We start from the raw sequence: 14,910 nt of genomic DNA, 5'->3' as shown, positions 1-14,910 counted from the left end.
CTGCCTCGACCTCCCAAAGTGCTGGGATTACAGGCATGAGCCACTGTGCCTGGCCTGGGAATGCAACATCTTACACAGCATAGGAAAAGTAATGCACACAGGAAAAACACCACGAAAGCAAAATCTGTAAGAAAATGTATAAGGTATACAATCCAGGGGTGCAGCTAACCTCAGCACAACCTTCTGTAGTGCTCACAGAACTTCATCTCTCCTTTCTCATTCTCTGAAATCTTCCCACTTTGCAGATTGAAATGAGTCTTGCCACCAATGTGTGAAAAGGTCAGCTCTATCAGGGATAATTCTGAAAGTCGTTCCTGTTCCCTGGAGTCCAGTCTACCTCCACCCCACGGGCACACCAGCAATCTCCTACCAGCATAACACTTTTATGAAGTCTCCAGGACTCTGTCTTGCTTGGGGAGAAGCCCACCAGAGGAAGACTCTGAAGGCCTGAGGCTGAGGCACCATCCTGCCTCCTGCAAGCTGTGTGGCTAAGGATTCTGAGTCTCCATTCCCTCATGTGTAAAACAGAGTTGCACAGTGCAGAGCCCCAAACTTTGACTATATTAGGACATGTGCAATCATTCTAAAACTCAAAACACCACCACTAAGTTTTTAAAAACTCATTATTTAAGGAAGAAAATGCCCCTTATCAAATAACTTACTGGATCACCTAGTAGTTAGTGCATGCCTGGCACTCGGCTATATGCTGGGCAATACCAAAAGGAGTAAGGCCAGGTCTCCCTTCCTGAGAACCCCGCCCCCTTCCATCCAGTGGGAGAAGAGACCCATAAACAAATGACTACAATAAAACGTGATGCACACTGGGGGCTTTCACCCATAGAGTTCATGGCAGGGCAGAGAAAGCTGAAGGAATCACAGAAGGCTTCCCAGAGGAGGCCAGCGAAGCCAACCCTGGCAGGATGACAGGTCACTGTGCCCAGCGGGAGAGAGACAAGGCCCAGCATGTGCAAAGTACGACAGAAACAGGAATGGGAGACCTTCTAGACGTTGGCTTAGGCAAGGATTTCATGACCAAGAACCCAAAAGCAAATGCAATAAAAACAAAGATAAACAGGTGGGACTTAATTAAACTAAAGAGCTTTTGCAGGGCAAAAGGAAGTCACCTGAGTAAACAGACAACGCACGGAGTGGGAGAAAATCTTCACAATCTATACATCTGACAAAGGACTAATAACCAGAATCTACAACAAACTCAAATCAACAAGAAGAAAACAAACAAGCCCATCAAAAAGTGGGCTAAGAACATGAATAGACAATTTTCAAAAGAAGGTATACAAATGGCCAACAAACGTATGAACAAAATGCTCAACGTCACTAATGATCAGGGAAATGCAAATCAAAACCACAACGCAATACCACTTTACTACTGCAAGAACAGCCATAATCAAAAAATAAAAAACATAATACATGTCGGTGTGGATGCGGTGAACAGGGAGCACTTCTACACGGCTGGTGGGAATGTAAACTAGTACAACCACCATGGAAAACAGGATGGAGATTCCCTAAAGAACTAAAATTAGAACTACAATTTGATCCAGCAATCCCACTACTGGGTATCTACTCAGAGGAAAATAAGTCATTATACAAAAAAAAATACTTATACACGCATGTTTATAGCAGCACAATTCGCAACTGCAAAAACATGGAACCAGCCCAAGTGCCCATCAATCAACGAGCGGATAAAGAAACTCGGGTGTGTGTGTGTGATGGAATACTACTCAGCCATAAAACGGAATGAATGAATGGCATTTGCAGCAACCTAGATGGAACTGGGGACTACTATTCCAAATGAAGCAACTCAAGAATGGAAAACCAAACATCATATATTCTCACTCGTAAGTGGGAGCTAAGCTACAAAGATGCAAAGGCCTAAGAATGATACAATGGACTCTGGGGACTTGAGGGGAAAGGGTGGGAAGTGGGTGAGGGATAAAAGATTACAAATTGGGTTCAGTGTATATTGCTCCGGTGATGGGTGCACCAAAACCTCAGAAATCACCACTAAAGAACTTATTCATGTAACCAAACACCACCTGTTCCCCAAAAACCTATGGAAATACATAAATAAATAAATAAATAAATAAATAAATAAATAAATAAATAAATAAATAAATGGAGGAGAGATGTTCAGGAAGGCTAGAAGGGGCAGAGCCAAGAGGGAGCAGAGGGAGGCTGCGTCAGACAGGCAAGGAGGAGACAGGCACCAGCACCTGTATGATTTCATCTTGGCCTTCAGATTCTGCAGTAACCCAAACACATCCCCAGTGAAGGATGAGGGCCACAACCCAGGATGCCAGGTGTCAGGCAACTGTCCCACGATGCCTTGCCGCCCAGTTACTGGGCTCCTTGCATCTTAAACTTAAACAGAGACAAGGCAGCAAGATACATGGGTAAAAACAAACCAAAATGGTATAAAAAATCTTTAATACTACATAGATAGGGCTATAATAGAAATACATCTGCTATGGGGCATAAATTGGCTGTAGTTAAAAAGTAAAATCAGAATATATAATTTGTTTAAGAGACAATATCTCCAAACTATTCAGGTGTATCTATTATGTGCCAGGTATCGCGAATTTGAAGATGGACAGTTCTAGACTTCGAGGAGCTTATAACTTGAAAAGGAAAAAGAAGCAAAGGTATCATTTAATACTAGGTGAGATAACAACTCAAAACGTGAACGCAGGGTGCTCCAGGGATCTAAGAGAGACTCAGGGACAGTCCAGGAAGGAAAAGGACAGGGGGCTTTCGTGAGGAGAGGATGTTAAAATCTGAAGATGGAAAAAAAAAGGAAAGAAAAAGTGGGGTAGGGAGCAGGATACTGCAAGAGGAAGCAGCAGGGAGAATTCCTCAGTGGCTCAACTGGCTGGGCCCAGAGAGTCGGAAAGGGAAGGAGAGGAGGCCAGGGTGGGTATCTGAAGACCAAGGACAGCAGCAGGCGATCAGGCACAGTGGCAAGGGAAGATACACCTTTTGCGGAAAAAAAAAAAAAGAGAGAGAGAGAGACAGACTTTTCATCTAAATGCTTTTCTTAACTCCATAGAAAGCGCTTGGCTCATTAGTGCTTGGAAATGTTCGCAATTGTGACTGGAAGGTCAGGCTCCTGCACTCGCTTTCTGTTCAGTAATGCAAGAGAAGGGCGGAGAATTTAGCCACAGGAGTCCCTAAAGGACTTCAGCATAAGGTAAACTCACCTGTAAAATGGCCCCAAGGCAGAGACCCTAAAGAAGGCATCTTAATTATTCCGCATAGGGCCCTCAGCTCCTCTGGCGAAGGCGTCAGCTGTTAAGGAGGGAGCTTGAGGAAATGAAGACACACCCACTGAGGAGGGGCCTCGGCGGGGTGTGTTACATTCCTTTGAAAACAGGCCCTTTGCTATAATTTGTGTAATCAGACCAGAGATTGGACTGTAGAACCCTGCTTCCCATTTATTACAATATCACGCTTCTGCCCAGGAAACCCCACCCAAGCTTTTGTTTGGAATTCCTTTCCTTGATTAGGTGCAAGTCCTATTATTCCCGCCACTCAAAATAACACATGGGTCTAATGAAGTCGCAAGGCACAGCCCTGCCAGAAACCTGACTTTCCTGAATGGGGCTAGTTCTCTTTCTTCCGTCTTGTTTTGGAATAATGATTTCTTTTCCCTTTCCTTCTGTGTAGAGGAAGAATGGGAAGCAGCGACATTCTGTACAAATGGAAAGGCAAATCATTTTTTCCCTCTGGAAAGAGCCACGCAAGCGGGCACCACTCTTTAGGCTGTGTCTGCAGCACCCTCGTTGCCTCCTGGCTCCAGCTGCCTCGGTTGCAGTTCTGCACACTCAATGAGTGGGAAGGGGTAACACACTGTCCTCAAGTCTCATCACCTGCAGAGGTGCCCTCCTTTCTGACAGCCTTCATTATGCAATTCAGGCAGAGTCCACTCCCCAAAGAAGGGCTGAGGAGCAGGTCAGGGGCATCGTCCAGACAGGTGAAGACATACTTTAGAATGCCTGGTAATTCTTAACCAAAGACAGGAGGCACAGAAAAATTTCACATCAAAACATGGGGTATTGGCCAGGCATGATGGCTCACGCCTGTAATCCCAGCACTTTGGGAGGCCAAGGCAGGCGGATCACTTGAGGTCAAGAGTTCGAGACCAGCCCGGCCAACATGATGAAACCCTGTCTCTAATAAAAATACAAAAATTAGCTGGGCGTGGTGGCGGGTGCCTGTAATCCCAGCTAGGTGGGCCCACTTAGGTGGCTCCATCTACTTCTGGAGAACATGACTTCCATACCCCAAGACTCCACCCCAGCCTGGGTTATTGCCACTTGGGAGGCTGAGGCAGGAGAATCACTTGAACCCGGGAGGCGGAGGTTGCAGTGAGCCAAGATAGCACCACCGCACTCCAGCCTGGGTGGCAGAGCGTGACTCTGTCTCAAACAAACAAACAAACAAAAAAACACGGAGTATTAGAATTGGAAAATAGCATGAATCATTTTCTCTAGCAAATACTTAAATAATGTAAGAGATGTGTTTTGTGGTCTGCCTAGCCCAAAGGAGCTGCCTTTGGTCTCCAGGGACCTGCCCTACCTTCCCACTTCCCCGAAGCCATCTGGGCAGGGGTAGAGCCCTGACCCTATGGCAGTTAATCCATTTCCAGGCCAGGGATCTAATACTGGTGTGGTCTCGGTCAAGTAGGCCAATTCTGGCCAGTGGAATTCTTCCTGGTAAATGAGCCATTCTATTTGGTGGAACTCTAGTTCAGTGGTTGGAAGATTATGAAGTCACAAAGATTAGGACAGCCACAGAAGGTTACTGGAAACTGGGAGGTAATAATGACCTTGCAAGTTCATCTAGATAATAAGATAAAGCACACCCCCCACCTCCCAAAAGAGGGACCAGGTATGTGGGAGCCCAGGAGAGCACCTTTAGTGCCTCAGTCCCCAGTTCTGGTGATCCCCAAGGCCCTTTGTTTCCAAAAGCATACAGGAAACTTCCTTGTTTACCAAATTGGTATGAATGGGTTTCCATTGCCACCAAAGAGCCTTGCCTAAAATAAGCACTCAGTATATGTCAGGTGCTATGGCAACAGTGCTACCTCAGAGCTAGTGTGGAAGACCAAACCCTCTATTAGATAGTTGCAGAATAGGTGGCACGAGCACAAGAAAGTGCTAGTGACATAATGCACATGGTCTGGCTAAAGAATAAAGAGCACAGCTCACTGTGAGCCAAGCAAAGCTGCTTAGAAGAGACAGTTCTCCAATTTGGCCATGAAGAGTAGGAAGGGTGTAGCTGAACACTGGGGACAACACTGATAATCCCACCATGAAACAAGGCTTCCTTACCACAATTCCTCTAGGCTCAGTCCACATCCGCTGGCCTCAGTTACTTAGATTGTAGCCCACGCAGAACTGGGAGAGGTTTTCTTGGCAAGCTCTCCCGCCTCAATTTTCGGTGATCCTAGTAAAATGCAGCAATCCCCAGAAGAGGCTATTTAGAGCTCTCTTAACAACTCGCCTGCACACTGAGAGTCAAGAGGGAAGTCAGGCTGCTGGAGGACTCCTCCCTCTGAATTTCTCCTCTCCTGCCTTCTCAGTGACATCACTAGCTGAAGGGAAAGTGGATGTTCATTCACAGGGGTTTGAAGAGAATCAGGAATGTGGGAGACCAGAATATGCCACCCCAAAATATGAAGGATTATTGGGCTGAAGACAATTAAGAAGAAGCAAATGCAGGAAAGCTTCTCTGCTCTCCCTGTATCTGCCTAAAAGCAGGATATGTGTTTACAAAGAAGAAAGGTATCCTGCCCCCTCTTTTATCAGGGAGAACAAAGGTTAACCACCGCGGACAGCTTTAGATGCTTCTCACTTCTCTGCCTGGAGATGGTACCAGAGGGAACTACGTGAACAAACTTTGCTAACTAGCCGTTATCTGCAGTTACTTACCTTCCCCCAAGCTGTTGCCCATAGAGGCTCAAAATCCTTTTCCTTAGTGTTGTCACTTCTCTAAAAACCTACTGTTCTTTGTTGAAGATGCTATATAAGCTAGAATTCAAAGCCACCTCTCTTTGAGAACTACTCATTCCCTGGGTATCTTCCATGTATATATAAAATATACATGTCAATAATTTGGCTTTTCTCTTGTTAAATCTGTCTTTTGTTACAGGGGGTCTGTTCCAACTAAGAACAGGGTCTGTTCCAATTAAGAATCTATGAAGGTTGAAGAAGAAAATGATTTTTCTTCTTCTATAGGAACTACATCCTGAACATATGTGGTAGGTGCTCAGGAGTAATGGTGGGAGCAGGAATGCAAAACAAAATAAATAAGATACAAGCAGGTCCTTAAGAAGCTCACCATTTACTAGAGGAAATAAGACATGCACACAACTGACCCAAACACATGCCTACACATTCAAAATCCTATAATATCTACATCAGATGGATGACAAAGTCATTTTTAAATCCTTCATGCCAGAAAATTTTCCTTGAGAAATGCAAAATTGAGTTGAGATACAAAATGTCCACAGTTATGTAGACAAGATCAGTATCACCCACACAAACATGATTTAAATTAGTAAAACGAATTACAATGATAGCTTTCAAATTTTTTAGCAAAGTCTTTTCTTCAAATATAATTCCACTTAGAAGTCCAACAAGCAACAGAGATGCATAAAAGCAGAGCTGCTTTGGCTGAAATAGGCAACGAGATCAGGAGCTGTACAACCCTGCAGTCCACTGAGGCGTCTCTGCAGAACACAGGGCTCCAAGAACCACTGGTGCAAAACCTTTCATTTAAAGGTACTAGGGCTTGTGGCTTTTAGGCACACACAGTAATTTGAAGTTTACCTAATAAAAGTGTTCCCAGACGGGCACAGTGGCTCACGCCTGTAATCCCAACACTTTGGGAGGCCAAGGTGGGTGGATCACTTGAGGTCAGGAGTTAGAGACCAGCCTGGCCAACATAGTGAAACCCCGTCTCTACTAAAAATTAAAAAATTAGCCGGGTGTGGTGGCGGCTGCCTGTAATCCCAGCTACTCGGGAGGCTGAGGGAGGAGAATCGCTTGAGCCCGGGAGGTGGAGGTGGAGGTTGCAGTGAGCCGAGATCACGCCACTGCAGTGTTCCCAGGTAGTTGAATCTATTAGCAAGAAAGAATAGTTGTGACAAGGTTTAAGGTTACATTCTAAGCCTTTGGCTTTAACTCTGCCAGCCCACTCTTCAGTAACACAGATAACGACCCCCGCCATGTAAAAGTGCCAGAGTCCTGCACTATCACATCACACATCTTGTGTGTCATTCTCTTCCTCTTTTATATTTGGTACGTGACATCTCTAAATTCACTGTTTCCATGCGGCCTCCAAAGACCCTCTGGATCTGACAATTAGTCAAGATTTTCTGAATTTCAGCCCTACCAATTGGCTCTTAGGGCCCACTTAGGTGGCTCCATCTACTTCTGGAGAACATGACTTCCATACCCCAAGACTCCACCCCAGCCTGGGTCACTGCCACTAGTGAGAACCCTTGATCCCGCTCACATCCTCCTTGAAGAAAAATAAGACCACCTTGCTCAAAGTGTGTTCCTAGGGTTTCTCAGAGGTTCTGTGTAGTACACTGAGTCTTCAGATGTTTTAACATGCTCCTATACATGGGGAATTCCTCAAAGGAGAGACAAATATGAGAATCTGTTTTTGATCAATCATATAACCTATTTCTTGGCGCATCTCATATCACTGCCAAATCCTTTGAAAAAAACGAAAAATGACTTAAATATTTTCCCCTGATTACAGTTAATTTGATACTTTCTTATCAAAATGTTTCCTTATAAAGAAAAGTTCAGAAATGTATGGAAATGAGAAAACAAATGGTGAGTTATACATAGTGCCCCATTAAAATCAGGAAGAAGACAAGGATGCCTGCTATTACTATTCAATATTTTATTTCACCCTCTAACCAATGCAGACAGAAAAACAAAATAAAGTACTCAAAAGAAGGCAGTAGCAGTAAAACTTTCTATATTTGCAAATGGAATGCCTGTCTGCCTAGAGTCTAGTGGATTACAAATGGTCAGATACAGGAACCATTTAGGAAATGGCATTTGTTTAGCTGGACATGGTGGCTCACACCTGTAATCCCAGCACCGTAGGAGGCTGCGGCAGGAGGATCTCTTGAGACCAGCCTGGACAACATGGCAAAACTCCATCTCTACAAAAAAAAAGTACAAAAAATTAGCCAGGCATGGTGGCGTGCACCTGTAGTCCCAGCTACCCAGGAAGCTGAGGTGCGAGGATCACCCAAGCCGAGAAGGTTGAGGCTGCGCTGAGCCCTGATCATGCCACTGCACTCCAGCCTGGATGACAAAGTGAGACCCTGTAAAAGAAAAGAAAAAAAGAGAAGAGAAAAAAAAGAAAATGGCATTTAAAAAAATTCTACTCATAATAGCAAATAGGAATAGAAAGAAGGGTAGGAGGGGAAAGGAAAAAAAAAAAAACTCCTAAGAAATAAACCTACCCATATATATGCCAAACCAATCTTATTTTAAATTTTACTACATGACATTAAAAAAAAACAAAAAGATACTAATAATGGAGAGAACTACCATTTCCCAGATGAGAAGACTCAATATTGTAAGACAACAATTCTTCCTCAGTTTGTAAAGTCAACTAAGTCAACGTTAAGTCAACGAGCATCTCAACTCAGAAAACTAATCCTAAAGTCCAACTGGAAGAGAAAAACCTTTAGGATGACCAAAAAAAAAAAAAAAAAAAAGTTTAAAAAATAAGAATAATGAAAGGAAATGTCCTCATAAAATCAAATATAGTACAAAGCTACAGTAACAAAAACAGAGTGACAGCATTATGAAAAGAGACATATTCTATTATCACTAGAACAGGAGAGTACAGAAAGCAAATACATTGATATTTAGGATACAATAAAGATATTTAAAACTGGCACAAAAAGAGCAAACTGTTCGACACATTATACTGGGAAAAGTAAAAATCCACATACAAATTAAGTTGCAGCTCTACTGCTATCATACACAAGAACAAATCCTAGGTAGACTAGACAGATAAATATTTTTAAAACTACCAGAAAAAGAGACAAAGAATATCAAGTATATTTACAAAACTCAGAAGACATAAAGAAAAGTTCACAGGTGTGGCAAACACCACAGTTAAAACCTATATTTCATAAACAAAGTTCAAAGACAGCAAGAAAGTGATATTATTTACAAAGGATTTTCTGAGGAGGGACACAATCTAATCTATTACTTTTACTCTAAAGCTTTCTATAATGTTTAAATCTTTCAGAGCAAGCAAGAATTCATTCATGCTATAAATAAAAATCTTTTTCACACAGAAAAAGGTTAATATAAAGGAACACTTCAACTGAGTCTTTTCATAAATATTCAGAAATGAAAAATAAGTAACGTAAAAAAAGTTTGCTTGCTATTTTTTAGGAATAAAATTAAGAAAGGAACACGGACAATTATCTGAAATATTTTTCCTTTAAACATTCTACTAAGGGCCTCTCCCATAGATGTTCTGGAAGAAAAGCTTCGCACTTCAAAAGGTGTGCCTGTAGGATTTAGATGACTATCTGAATACCTGCACTAGTAAACAAACAAAAATCACCCCAAGAGTAAACTAAGAATATCACAGGGAAGAAATCTCCTAATTCCTAACCAGTGAGAAGGGTGTTTTTTTTTTCTTTCTAAATAGAATTTATAAACTTCAAAAATTCTGTGAATTTTTCACAGCAAAGCAAGTGTACATGAATTTTCTAAATCTACATCTCTGCCAGACCCTTAAGTTTTCTCCACACCTGCAAGGAGAACTCCTGGCATCTTGCTAGAGTGCTGAATTTGGGACGGAGGTGCAAAGTTATCCTGTAAGTGGTACTCTCTCACTGGAAAATAGAATCCTACGGCTCTTAACAATGCTCGAGGCCTGTCTCCTTGTTAGGTGAAACTGAGGCCTGGGTACTGGGTGGCTTATCCCCTTAACTCAGTCAGTAGCATTATCCAGCTTTTTCCATTTGTTCCAGAAAATAGTTCTTACTGGCCTTGGTAAAAGTGTATTTTTTATTTTTTTCTAAGCAGTAAACAGGTAATCCTAAACCTTTACAATTTCTCTGTCCCATTATCCTAGAAAGGATTTATCTGACTTATTTCAAAGTTCTACAATTCTCCTGAGTTTTTCTGTCAGTCAAAACTGTGAACATTTTAGTATCTCTTTCCCAGTAGCGTTTTTATTGTCTAAGTCATCTTAAGTTAAAACTACAGCTTTCTGGTATAAATAGGGCTTAAAACTCAACCAAAATTCTATATCTGGTATCAACAGCCGGTACAAGGTCTCACTTCCTCATACTAGATCAAGGAAATCTTTATCTACGGAAATTCTATTCATACTATTAAATAGCCCCTATATTCCCTGAAATACATGAATGAGCATCAACCAAGCTTTAATATCCTCTTTTCTCCTGCCACAGTGAGGGGGGCAGGGGTTAGAGAATCACTTTAACACTAAAGTGTTTTCCTCACATTGTACTCATTCCACAAACAACTGTTGTAATAATTTAGATTAAGCATCTTGGTTGATCCTAGATAATGTTTACCCAACTGCATCTAGTCATTAACTACTTATCTACCTGAAAACTGAGTTCTTGAAATCCTCTGTCAAGTCTAGTGAAAGAAAATAATAAAACTGCAAGACTGAATCTGTGTTATGTTCTGTAGCTCTAGCTACCGGCAAAAAAAAAAAAAAAAGATTAGATTAAAAGATATGCATCCCAAGCTAATTGCACAGCATAAAAAGTAAACCACAGCTATTAAACAGAAACATCATTATATAATTTCTCTTGACAAGTTAAGCATTTTAATAAGTATTTTATAAATAATAAGGAAGCATTTTTCCACCTAAATTATATGCAATAACAAAGCATAATGCTAAGGGCACATAATAGGCAAAAATTCAGTCCCTTCTATATTAAATTAGGGGTATTTAATATAGATGCATTTATTTTAAAAATTCATTTATTTTTATGTGCATTTTCTGAAAAGGCCTGAAAATTACATGTACCAAATTCTTAACACTCATGAGGAAAAGGTGGGAAAAAGTAAAAAAGGGGAAAGGATTTTAAGTTGTATTTTAAATGTATCTGTGTAATTTGAATTTTCTCTAACATGAATCAATTTTGCCATTTTTTTTTTCTTTTTTTTGAGACGGAGTCTCGCTCTGTCGCCCACACTGGAGTGCAATGGCGTGATCTCGGCTCGCCGCAACCTCCGCCTCCTGGGTTCAAGTGATTCTCCTGCCTCAGCCTCCTGAGTAGCAGGGATTACAGGCACCCACCACCACGCCTAGCTAATTTTTAGTAGAGATGGTGTTTCACCAGGTTGGCCAGGCTGGTCTCGAACTCCTGATAGATGATCCATCTGCCTCGGCCTCCCAAAGTGCTGGGATTACAGGAGTGAGCCACTGTGCCCAGCCGCAATTATTCTTAAATAATATGAAAAATGCAAAATAATGCCAGCCAGCAAAGATATACCGAAGCTGGCACTGTAAATCAGTTCAACCTTTTTCATGATGTATGTGGGAGCTTTAAAGATACTGACATCCTTTGACTCAGCAATTATCTACTTTAAAAGTTTTTATAATGTGGATATATTATTTTTTAGAAAGAAAAGCAATCTTGTTTAATCACATATCACGTGAGATCCTTAAAATGCAGGCTTCTGATATACAGGCTAGAAAAATAAACATATAGTCAATTCTCATTACTTGCAGTAGTTATATTCTATGAAGTCTCTATGAATACTGAACTAGCAAATACTGAACCTCTGCTCCTAGGGGAAATACAAGGTTATGTTCCTACAAGCCTCTGATAACAAAATTTTTGTTAGCCAATCAATACATAATATTGCTTTATGTGTGCTTCTATTAAAAGAGCCTTCTTTAATATATTGTCAATTCACTAACATTTAACCCAGGCAACAGCACTGTGACTCATGTATGAATGCAGCTTATCTAACATACATATTTTCTCCCTAAGGCACATCACAGCCTTCTTGAGCTTAGGAACACCAGACAGCTCTTCAGCACTACACCAGGGGCTCATTTTAAACAGCAAAATCACCCAAAAGTATAAAAATGCAAAAACCATGACATTAAATAGACCACAGAAAGGACACTTGTGTACAGTATGAGAGCTAAAACAAGAGGGTAGAGTGTTTTCTTGTGTGATCTCAGCTAGGAATGTGCACATTGGTCAACTCAAATTTTTCATGCTTCATAAGTCAATGAATGACAGCAATGCCTGAAACATGAATTTGTAGGTTACAAATAAATCTCACTAAGTAGGCAAATTGACAAATATGGAGTCTGTGAATAATGGGAATCAACTGTATGTATTTAATAGTCAAAACAAATTTCTCAAAAGACAGATTAACAACAGAATAAAAATATTGCCCATAAAAGGCTTTCTTGTCTCTGCTAACTCAGTGATTATCGACCAGGGGTTACTTTATTCCCTAGGGGACATTTGATAATGTCTAGAGACATCTGTTGATTGTCAAAACTGGGTCTAGCAGATAGCAACCAGGATGCTGCAAAACATCCAGCAACGCCCAAGACAGCCCACGACAACAAAGAAGTACCTGACTCAAAAAGCGAACAGTGTCAAGATTAACTGGGCTAACTGACGAATAAAGTCAATGTTTTGTCTTTAAGTGTGCCTTCTTGTACCTTCTATCAACCCACACTCTAAAGCCTAAAACAATAAATAATTTTAATGTCAAGGACGAAGCAGCTGTCATACTTTATTGCTAGGTGGCCCCTTGTTCTCAAACTTAACTAATGAATTCAATGCAATGTAAGACACAAAGCAGTTAAAAGCTATATTGAAAAGTGTGACTTTTTGAGTCATTTCCACTGAGCTTGTAATGGTAGCTGGGTAATAATATTGTAAAACATAGAGCCAGTCATAAATCTAGGTGTTTTTGTTTTTGAGACGGAGTCTCGCTCTGAAGCTCAGGCTGGAGTGCAATGGCACGGTCTCAGCTCGCTGCAACCTCCATCACCCAGGTTCAAGTGATTCTCCTGCCTTAGCCTCCCAAGTAGCTGGGATTACAGGTGCCTGCCACCACATCTGGCTATTTTTTTGGTGTGTGTGTATTTTTAGTAGAGATTGGCTTTCACTATGTTGGCCAGGCTGGTCTCAAACTCCTGACCTCATGATCTGCCTGTCTCGGCCTCCCAACGTGCTGAGATTACAGACGTGAACCACCACGCCCTGCCTGAACTCTGGTTCTTAACACCAGGTAAGTAAAAATCATCCTTGCACAGGAATTAAGAAGTACAGTCTACAGCAGGGGTCCCCAATCCCCAGGCCATGGACCGGTACCAGTCTGTGCCCTGTTAGGAACCACGCCACACAGTAGGAGGTGAGCAGTGGGCAAGCAAGCGAAGCTTCATCTGTATTTACAACTGCTCCCCATCACTCACATTACCACCTGAGATCCACCTCCTATCAGACAGGTGGCAGCATTAGATTCTCATAGGATTGCAAACCCTATTGTGAAACACGCATGTGAGGGACCTAGGCTGTGCACTCCTTATGATAATCGAATGCCTGATGATCTGTCACTGTCTCCCATCAACCCCAGATGGGACTGTCTAGTTTCAGGAAAACAAGCTCAGGGCTCCCACTGATTCTACATTATGGTGAGTTATAAAATTATTTCATTATATATTGCAATGTAATAATAATAGAAATAAAGTACACAATAAAGGTAATGTGCTTGAATCATCCTGAAACCATTCCTGCAGCCCCTGGTCCATGAAAAAATTGTCTTCCACAAAACCAAAAAGTTTGGGGACCTCTAGTCTACAGTACACCATCCATGAGATGGGGAACTCCAAGCAGTTTGCAGAATAAATCAAGAACAGTTTGAGGAGGTTCTTGTGGTTACCTGTCTAAGGGAAGAAATTAAAATGTCCTGCAAAGTCTTAACAATTCTATGAAAAGAGGCCCAATTTAAGTGACCCCCCAAATATCCTTAACTGCATAAATGCTGCACACCCCCTTTAATGCACCACCCATGTGGATTCAGTATTATTCTGAATACTGAAAAATACTCAGTATTCTGAATACTTATTCTGTCTTGAATCGATCATATTTTTAAATAATGAATCAAGCAATTTGTAGAGTGGCCTCCAAAGTTACCCAAGAGCATTCCAAAATCACTGAGCTAATATAACAAAGATAAATAATTTCCAACCGGGAGGCCGACTTGCAGACTAAGAATTGCACTTGAAGTTTGGAACCTGAATTTTCGGCTGCATGAGTTTAGAGCCAAGTCATTATTTCGAGAGGTATTTTCCCCCCTGTAAATATGTTTTAGCTCATCTCTGCAAAAATAAACCTAAACTATTATTTCCTGTTGTAAGTATGCTCTGTTGGACATTACATACTCTGCTGGCTGATGCCTTTAACTTCCTACAAGATCCTGCTGACCACTCAGACCTGGAAGCTCTCCTCCATCCTTCCTTAACCACTCTGACCACTCTCTCCAGACTCCTGCTCTTCCCCTACCCCAGACTACATTTGAAGCCTCATCCCTCAACCCTCCCAGCCCCATACCTGAATTCTTACCCCAGACTGGTACTCCTTGGATCACCATCATCAGAACCAGCTAGAAAGTGTAGATTACAGTATGTTGCCCAGACCACATTCCCAATCGATTGATCAGAATCTCAGGTGGCAGGTTTGGGAATGTGCATTTCCACTCTACCTCGCAGCTATTTAAGACTTAGCTATAAAACAACATCTGTGGCTTCCTGGAAATGACATCATTGTGGCCTTGATTCATTTATCATGTTTCCCTCTGCCTAAACATCTGCCCCCTGCCC

At 41.7% G+C, this 14,910-nt stretch overlaps 1 protein-coding gene across 11 annotated transcripts in view; it reads right to left on the bottom strand.

Moving 5' to 3' along the window:
* TLN2 (talin 2) overlaps positions 1–14,910 on the bottom strand; it is a 452,474-nt gene that overhangs the window by 277,093 nt on the left and 160,471 nt on the right. The window contains exon 2 of one of the 11 annotated variants that reach the window (XM_063698579.1): positions 8,125–8,203. The exons of 9 other annotated variants lie outside the window; for them this stretch is intronic. The gene's annotated coding sequence lies outside the window, so the exon portion shown is untranslated. Of the gene's footprint in view, positions 1–3,215; positions 3,235–8,124; positions 8,204–14,910 lie in introns of those variants that run through there. One more of the 11 variants, XM_055364061.2, reaches the window with a different exon arrangement.

This window comes from Gorilla gorilla, chromosome 16 (genome assembly GCF_029281585.2).
Source record: "Gorilla gorilla gorilla isolate KB3781 chromosome 16, NHGRI_mGorGor1-v2.1_pri, whole genome shotgun sequence".
In the NCBI taxonomy this organism is placed as follows: domain Eukaryota; kingdom Metazoa; phylum Chordata; class Mammalia; order Primates; family Hominidae; genus Gorilla; species Gorilla gorilla.
This window is presented reverse-complemented; position numbering and strand designations above follow the sequence as displayed.